This window comes from Ochotona curzoniae, unplaced genomic scaffold, assembly GCF_017591425.1.
Source record: "Ochotona curzoniae isolate NIBS_2020 unplaced genomic scaffold, NIBS_Ocur_1.0 contig_64, whole genome shotgun sequence".
In the NCBI taxonomy this organism is placed as follows: Eukaryota; Metazoa; Chordata; class Mammalia; order Lagomorpha; family Ochotonidae; genus Ochotona; species Ochotona curzoniae.
In genome coordinates, this window is record NW_024466502.1 from 16,240,208 (window position 1) to 16,249,407 (window position 9,200).

The 9,200-nt window shown below is 36.1% G+C and overlaps 1 long non-coding RNA gene across 1 annotated transcript; it reads right to left on the reverse strand.

The window, feature by feature from the left end:
• Positions 1–6,263: 6,263 nt before the first annotated feature.
• On the reverse strand, positions 6,264–7,367 carry LOC121163487. The gene is made up of 3 exons (XR_005884898.1): positions 7,258–7,367; positions 7,103–7,107; positions 6,264–6,275 (listed from the first exon to the last, which is right to left on the reverse strand). It is a non-coding gene; the product is annotated as an uncharacterized LOC121163487 (long non-coding RNA).
• Between the last annotated feature and the right edge of the window lie 1,833 nt (positions 7,368–9,200).

Genomic DNA, 9,200 nt, shown 5'->3' on the forward strand with positions numbered 1-9,200 from the left:
TTGTTGATGTTTACTTGACATGCCTGGCATAATGAGATACATAGATGAACTTACTCTTTTTTAACATGTTTAGTTCACTGAATTTTAGTAAATAAATTTCACTTAGATGCACTGTAGAATACACAACTTGCCTTCTTAAGTAAGAATGACTGGATGATTTCATGAGTTGAATGCTCATCTTCACATTTAGTACGGCCTTGGTCAACAAAAACATCCACTCATCAAGGCTCTTTGGCTTGTAAGTGCCATTTGTTATTTACATGTCTAAGTGCTCAGCTTCTGTCAAAGTCTCTGACAAGCTAAATAAGCCTGTTATTACTCATTCAGAACAGTCTGTGAGCATGGCTTTTGTTCTTTCCACTGCAGGACCTCGATGAGGAAAGAAAGAATTCTTAAAAGCTTTATCGAGATGCACACATTATTTGATAATCAGACAGGATTTTATCTCAATAGAAAGAAAATATATGCTAATTTATATTCTTAATCTGACCAGAATATGTGTTCTTTCCTCATTTCTAATGATCTGACAAAATAATTCATGCAGCTAACTAAATAATTCATAAAGAACGAAGTCAATAGCTTTAGGCTTTATTTACTTCTTTTAAATTTTGGAGTAATAACTCCAAAGGACTGATCATTTTTGATTGGTGATCATTACTGGTATTTATGGGTGCCATAAAAGTTGGTTCCTTTTTGCGTTTATCTGTAGGATTACAAGGTGTTCCTTTTGTCAGTCTTCATAGTTAACTGGGTGCCAGGGATGCAGCCTCATCATTTGGTTGTGGGATATCCAATAACCAGCACATATTGGTAGATTCAATGTGTTATTGTTGATAAACAAATTATATGATGTATTGATCAATGGCTACATTATCTTTTTTTCTATGTTGCTGCCAGTTAAATGAATATTTGCATGGAGCTTAAAGTCAAATTTCTTCTGGAGGATATTTTTAAAAGTGTATTTGGAGCCTGCAGGATTTAGGACTGGGTCATATTCTATTATCTGGGGTTGGTATTTGTTTCTCAGCTTGCACAAGAAGTGAACAGTTTGTTATTATACCTGCTCATAAAGACTCACACAAGAAAGATAAGAACGTCCATGCGACAAGATCTCTTAACAATGTGTATATTTCTATGAGTGTTTTTCACATATTACTGTAAAGAACATCATTGAACAGCAGAGGAAATAGTGTTTACATTCAAATAAATATCAAATAACACTTTTCAAATAAAATCATAAAATATCCAATCATTTAAAATGAAAATATAACCCAATATAGTATCACACCATTAATCTCATACATTTTATTAGTTATTTTAAAACATAAGGCATAGAAGTTAAGATCTACGTACAACATGTAAAATCTGCTTTCTTATTTAAGACAGTGTTGCCATGAAGTTCTCATGAGTAGTATAATGTTAATATGACAAAATGAGATTTGATGTGACACAATAAAAAAGGTGTAATGCAGCATCAATTTCTATTGTTCTACTTTTTTAGTTGTTTTTCAAATACCAGCTTAGAAGGGACAAAATATTGAACTTGATTTGGTTTCTTTGGATCAAAGGGATATATCACAGAAATAGTGATAATGAAATTTTATGGATAATTTCAAGTATCAGAAGACGATGTAGATGAGTCTTAAAACTCAGGCCTGATGTGTTATGCAATGTAATTAAGCATTGAAATAATATATATAATTAAGTTTACTTGCATAGTTTTGAGTCTGTGTTTGAATTGAACAATCAAGTGCACGTAATCATTACATTTCAAGTCATGGCATTTCAATATGCATGTAATCACGATGATTCAAATATCAAACAACCACCTTGTACACAGTGGAAATTAACATTTTGGAATTTTATGTTTGCATTAAGAGAATCTTTCAGTCAGATTCTTTGAAATGCTTAAGCACCACATCATCCATTACTAGAATCAGAATTACCATAAAATACTGCTGGAAGGAGTTTCCTGTTTAAAAAATCCATTTATTTTAGAAAACCTGCAATCCCAAACAAAAGTGATAACGAAGAATATATCTATCTCCTTTCATTTTGGCAATTACTTTGTACTGAGATGGTATCTATACAGTTCATCACAAAGAAAATAATCCACTTTTACAGCAAGCATGCCAAAGTGGAGCTCCCAATGGTCCTTTCTGAGGAACTTACATGCTCTTGGAAATGTGTGGACTCTTACAATAAAAAGGAGCAGAAATTCACAATCACTGGGGGAAAAGAGGTGTTTTTTGACTCAATATCACACACAGATCATAAGCTGGTGAACCTCACAGCGTTAGTATGTTCTGCCGCACAGCTGATTGGATGCAGGCTTGGCAGTCTGGCTGCCAATTAGGCGTGAAGCATTTGCTGTTGAGTTGAATAACACAGGGATATTTACATAGAGTTACACAGGATGGAATCAAGGGCTTCTCTGCAGGAGAGACATAGCAGGTTATGATGAAATAAAGCAAAGCACAGAAGTCTCTCCTGGAAGTATTGTTAGAGATGGTCTCGTGGCATACCAGCTCTTTTGGAGTGGCACACCTTGAGACACTCAGTTCTTGTATCAGAGTGCCTACATTCTGGCTTGTTTTCCTACTTCCAAAGCCGTTTTCTTAATGAAGTCCCTGGGAGGATCATTACTCAAGCAGCTGGGAAACTCAAATGAAGTTATGGGTCCTGATTAACCTAGTTCAGTCCTGGCTATCGCAGCACCTGGGAAGTGAACCAGCAGACATAATATTCCTTCCTGTGTGCGGTGTGTGTGTGTGTGTGTCTGTGTGTGTGATTCTTCCTTACAAATGAAGTAATAGTAAATAAATATTTCAAAATGTAAGTTTTCTTTAAGAACTTCCAGTTCAAATCTTGAAAAGTACTCAAAGCATCGCTATTTTCGGCACGCTTAGAATCACTGATGAATCAAGCACTGCAAAACTTTTATGGCTCGGTATCAAAACAATGTTATATTTGGTATATTCATTTTCACACTTCAAGAGGTTATCTATCAAATCTACTCCGGGAGACACCCACACTTGCGTAGAAAAGTTTGATAAATGAACCTCCTTCTTCATTGCCAAGCACAAACCAAGCATACAGTGACAGCAGTGAGAACACTGTCAAGTTCCTGCACACGGCTTGAGATCTTACTAAGCTCAGCATTTCATACAGTGTTTGGGCAAGAAGTGGTATAGAGCCACTCTAAGCAAGGACTTCCTGCTGTACTGTTATCATTCCCCCTTTAGAGAACACTATGCAAGTCTTTCAATCCACTTTACTGCCTGGATAAAGACAGCCCCCTCATTTTCTTTTATGAAAATCTATTGAACAAAAAGAACAATTTCCTTTCTACTCTAAATATAGACCGCATAAAAATAATTCACTATTTCAGAATAATGAATAGAACCTCGTTTTCGGTTTGAATTAGCCAGTTATTTGCAGGTCTACCAATTAAGAACGTTGACAAACAGGAAGGAGATTTATGATAAGCTCTGTAGGCATAAATGTGGTATGTTTTCTCACAAGATTCACAATATGACCAAGGCACGTATAAGGACACTTGATCATAAAAAAGTCAACAACTGCGAACCCGGTGGTGCTCTTCAAACATTTCTCCTTAGCTCTTTCCACAGTATTTCATCACAAATCATGACACAGAAAATTGTTAAATACAAATTATTTACAACCTGTTCTTTTTTTTTCAAACTATTTGGTCCCACATTCCTGATACATTCATTACATTATGTTCTCCTAAAGGCCATGATGAGCCGGAAATACAAACAATTACATTTTAAAGTTATGTCTGTAGGTATTTATTGTAGCTGATGATTTTCTTCAAATAGCAGTTTTTATAACGAGGCTTGTGTTCTGAATATTTCTCAAGACAGCTTTGAATTTAAAAACAAGCACACTCCCTGGATGATTGGCATTTGGTATTAACAGATAAGATTCTAATTGCAACATGCATATTTCATAGTGTTGTATCTTGGATTAAGTCTCAGCTTCTTGCCAATGCACACTGTGCAGCCTAGCTGGTCATAATTCAAATAGGTGGTGGCTGAGACTTGATGTAGAATCCAGAAGCTTGCTTGCAAGTATTTGAGGTGCACATCAGTGAATGGGTGGTTGGTCTGGCTCTCCGGCTCTCACATTAAATAGATTAGATAGGTAGATAGACAGATAGATGGATATTTTTTAAATCTCATTGAACAGAAAAGTGCATTGATAAAGTTTCAAATCTAGGATGTATTGCAAAATTGAAGCAAAGCAAACTTCTTATTAAAATGCATTACACTGTGTGAACAGAAAACTGTAAATCACCAAACTTTGTGATCATCTTCATATATTAATTTCTTGTGATTGTTTTTTCTGCCCTACAATAATATACAATTAACATGGGCCTGGTATCTCAAGATAACAGTATTAACTAGCAGTTCTTTAATGAGATCCTTCAAGTAATTTACTTTTCTTGACAAAAATAATTATTCTAGACAACTGACCAGTCTTTCTGGGGCATTTCAGAAATTAGATGCAACTATCGTTCTAGCGTAATTGATACCCTATCACAAGAGTGAACAATAAAAATAGTCCTCAGCTAAAATTCTACAAGCATTAAAGACTTATAAGAATCAAAGCTGTTTAATTAAGTATTCTTTTCTTTTACCCCTAGAGCCCAGGTAGCTGGAGATTCTACACCTGTGTGGGAGACGCGGAAAAAGCTCCTGGCTCCTGGCTTCGGATTTGAGCTCTGTGGCCTTTGCAGCCATTTCGGGAGTCAAACAATGGGTGGAATATTTCTCTGCTTCTACTTTCTCTGTAAATGTAATATTTCCAATAAATATACCTTAAAATTAAAAAAAAAAAGCAGCCAACAGGCAAACGAGAAAAAGTCAGAGGGGTTGTCAATTTGGAAATGTTTCTGATTTAATTGTGAGCTTAGCAGATAGAGAAGGAAACAAGTCAGGCATGTAGTTCAGTTCACATCTATGTGCTGACATCAAAAAGCATCCCATATTCTTGAGTGTGTGTTAAACCCTGACTTGAGGCCTAAGGCAGCCAATGCAGAAGCAGTACTTGGTTATGGATGCACAATTGTCCCCACCAATACGGAAGCAGAAAGTACTCCTTAAGTGATACTGCCCTTTCCCCCAATTTTTCATGCTTTGTGTTATCCTGCCTTTTTTAATGTTTGGCAACACTGAATTCAGTTAAATAATTGATGGTCTACTTACCCAGACTTTCGTTTTGTTAAATCTGAGAAATGTATTTCTAACTGTATTCTATTATTCCTACTGGAAAAAGTAAAACTTTCAGTTTGTAATAGCTAATTTGTTCCCAGAACTCCCCCCCACACACCTTTTTTAACATCTCTATTGCTCCAGTGAATCATTTTTATTTAATCAACCTGTGATGTTAAAAATTCAGACCCAGTGTCTACTTGGGCTTAATTATTTCCCTTCTAGATGAACTAGGGCAAGCTCTGGTTCCCCAGGTCTCCCGGGTACCAGCCCCCGAGCCGTAGATGGGCATTGTTCCTGTAGACCTCTCAGGCCTTGGCGCTGTGACTCTCCAGGATGACTGCATGATACTGGTTTTACATTCCTGTGTTAAAGCTCAGAAGTCACAGGAATGGACCTGAGCCCTGGCTTCCATTAAACATCGCCCTAGTGGGAGCTCCACTGGAGGATGACCCTACTATTGTGACCACACTTTGTTTCATCCCTAAACCTCTTTGGGACATCCTTTGACAACTGGATACAGCTAGTCATCGAGAGAAACGCTGTGCCAAGAGTTTGAGGCATGGAAACACCAGGATCCCATGGTTTCTCCTTTGAAACCCTCTCTTCCCAAGATCCTCATCTTCTAAGACTGTGTCAGGAATAGCAACTTCCATAATCTCTAAAATGCCTGCAAGTGTTATTCTTTCTTTATCTCAAAGAGTATCTGACACCTTGTTTCTGTACTAGCCTCCATCTTGTATAATAGTTTGACTACACCCTTGGTGCTCTGCATCAAACAATTTCATTCTTTATACGGCCAGGGTATAAATTTGCTCTGTTACAAGGTCCTCCTGCATTATTATAAATTCCACATTTAAAGAAGCAATCCCTTCTTTTCTGCTGTAACCTGCCAAGAATAGCCTTCCAGAGTTCACTTAGAAAATCCTCCCAAATATCCTAGTTCATCAGTCTCAAATTCTTCTCAAAGTAATCATATACAAACATGATTGAGTCAAGTTCATTATCACATGTAAGAATGATGGGCCTTTCCCCATTCTCCCATATATTATCCCTCACTTCTAATACATCATCCTCATTGCTTTTACTTGCTATATTCTTACAACATTCTAATCAAGATGCTTAAGCAATCTGTAAGAAGATTAAGACTCTACTTTTATCCTCTTTTATCCTGATCTCTTGTGGGAATCTCTGACAGTACACTGCTTGTGATGCCCAAGACTCCTAGCACACAACCACAAAACCTTCTAACCTTTATCTGTTATGAAGTGTTAATGCCATTTCCACATTTCTAGGGATTTGTTACCAAAATCTCACACTTCTTTGATATAAATTTCTGACTTGGCTCACTTGTGTTGCTTTAACAGTGGCTGCACATTTTTTAAATGATAAGCATTTATTCCTACAATTCTCAAGGTTGAAAAGTCCAAGATCAGGCACCACCAAACTTGATGTCTAGAGAAAGCAGCTGTCTCTACTTCTAACTTACCCAGTGTGGCTTCATGCCCTGTGGAAGAATGCCGAGTCCTCCCGTGATGGGAATTAGGAGGGCATAAAGGGATCAGGCCAGATCCTTCTTGCCATTTTACCAAACATTTTTCCACTACAGGGAGTAGAGTCTTGCAGTTTCTAGGAAGTTGCAATTGTTAATACTCTAATGCCAATTTCATTTCAACATATAAATTTTAGGGAACATCCAGATCTTAACATATCTCAAAACTCAAATTCTTTCTTTCTTAAGGTGAATTCTCAGTACCAGCTTCCTTGAGAAATAAACATGATTACTTAGTTTTATTTGAAAAAATACTTTCATTTATTTTAAATTAAAATTATCACATTCTACACCATGCATTTATTTCACACACATTGACTCTAATATTTCCTATACATGTGTCTGCTAAAATGAAAGCATTTATGTTCATTATTATTTTTAAATTTTACTTCTTTTAATTATTATAATTTCATGATACAGTTTCTTAGGCCCTGGGATTTGCTTTATCCCCTCCCCAATTTCCTCCACTCTCCCCTGTATCGTTATTATAGTACAGTTCTTCTTACACAGTCAAATGTCCATCATTGTGGGCATGGACAATGGCAGAGAGTCCAGCATTCTATTGTTAAGACATATGTAAACAGCACAGAACAAATTATAATCAATCAAAGTCAAAATTAAATATGTATATTTTATTTGGTAAAATATTTTCTATTTGTCAAATTCTGAAACCATTATTCATGTACACTAAGATTAAACAATTAAATAAATAATTATAGATACTGGAAAGCAAGTGTTTCCCCTTTTAGAGTAAGAGATTATAGCTGAAGCGGGGGAACATTTAAGAAAATTGATTTAATAATGAATTACATTTCCGAGATAAACAGGAACTCATGTATACCTCAATCGAGACAGATGGTTACACATTAAAATATTTGTATGGATGCAAATATTCTTAGGTTACTGTATACTCAGGTATTTTTATTACCACTTGTTCTATGAACTTAAGGAAACCTATATACAAGGGCATTTCTAGGTACATCAGGGAAGGAAATCAGACAATCAAATCTTGACTTCTACCACCATTATTTAATGTCCTCTATGAGAAATTTACTGATACCATCACAACATACACAAATAAATCACAATTCAGTTTTATTATTTAACTGCAACTTAAAGGTAAACACTATGTGTTTTGTTTCCATTTTATTCATTAGGTGTGTACTAAAGTAAAAGACCAAGATTTAATTTTGCATGAGAATAACAGAATGGAATTAGCATTCACATAAAAACAAAAGCTAGGAGATTAAATTGTCCTTGAAACTCACAAAGAGCATAGAATAACAGCAGTAAATTCAGCAAATTTGGTGAGGGAATGGGTATCCACAGGGAGAATCAAGATTCTGAGATAACTGTAACTGAATCTCAGTGTATTTATATCAGATTTATTGTCTACTGAGAAAAACAGGAAGATACAATTATGTTTTAAAAATTGGAAACCAGAATAGTCTAATAAGTGATACTTGGAAAACAATAAATTTTATTCAAATTAGTCTTTCATTTTAAAGGTGGGCATATTAAAGTTTGCATGAAGCAGGGATAGGAGCAGAGTGGGCAGAGCTAGGTTGCAGAACCTGTCAGTGAATGTTGGAACTTAGGGTGAGTTGAGCCTGGCCAGGCTGCTGCACAGAATGGCAAAAGCAAGGATGGGGAACGGGCTATGCTGGTCTGAGAGCAACCACTGGCATGTACAGTATTTGTTGCTAGGAACATGCCGGTTTTGGAGCTAAGGGCATGTCCTGGCTGGGTTGTGGTTTCCTCTGTTGTGCATGAGTGCTGGAATAGTTGGCAGCAATCTGGAGTAAACATGGCTGCAATGTCCCTTGGCATGGATGCGGACTGGGCCTGGGGTATGCCAGACAAGGCTTGACCCCAGCACCCACTGGTGCTCTCAAAACCAGTGTGGGTATAAGTTGGGCTGGGCTAGGTCTCTGTCCCTGCTGATTCATGTGATAGCTGTGTCTGGGTGTGGGCCACGTATGGTTGGGCTGTTACACAGTCTTCTTAACACAACTTTATGTAGATATGATGTACCAGAGTTTGGAGTCAAATTTAAAATTTCTCAAAATATCAAGTATTATAAAATCTCAGCCTTTTGAGTTCATAATTTGTTAGCAATTTAAAAAAATCAAATTTTAAAAAAATATATGATCAATTCTAAAATCCATTTTAAAATAATATGATAAAAATTGAAACTGCTCAAACTCTCATAACTGTATTTTAATTGCCTTTCTTGCTATTATGGATCAGAAATATAAAATACTACAGCAACAATGATTTAACAGATAATTGTTCCACATGCCAAGTTTACTAATTTGTTATGAATTCAGTGAAATTTCTCATGGAGTTTTAATATTGTGACCATTCAACTTATCACTATTCTTTTGTTTAGACTAAATATGTATAATGGA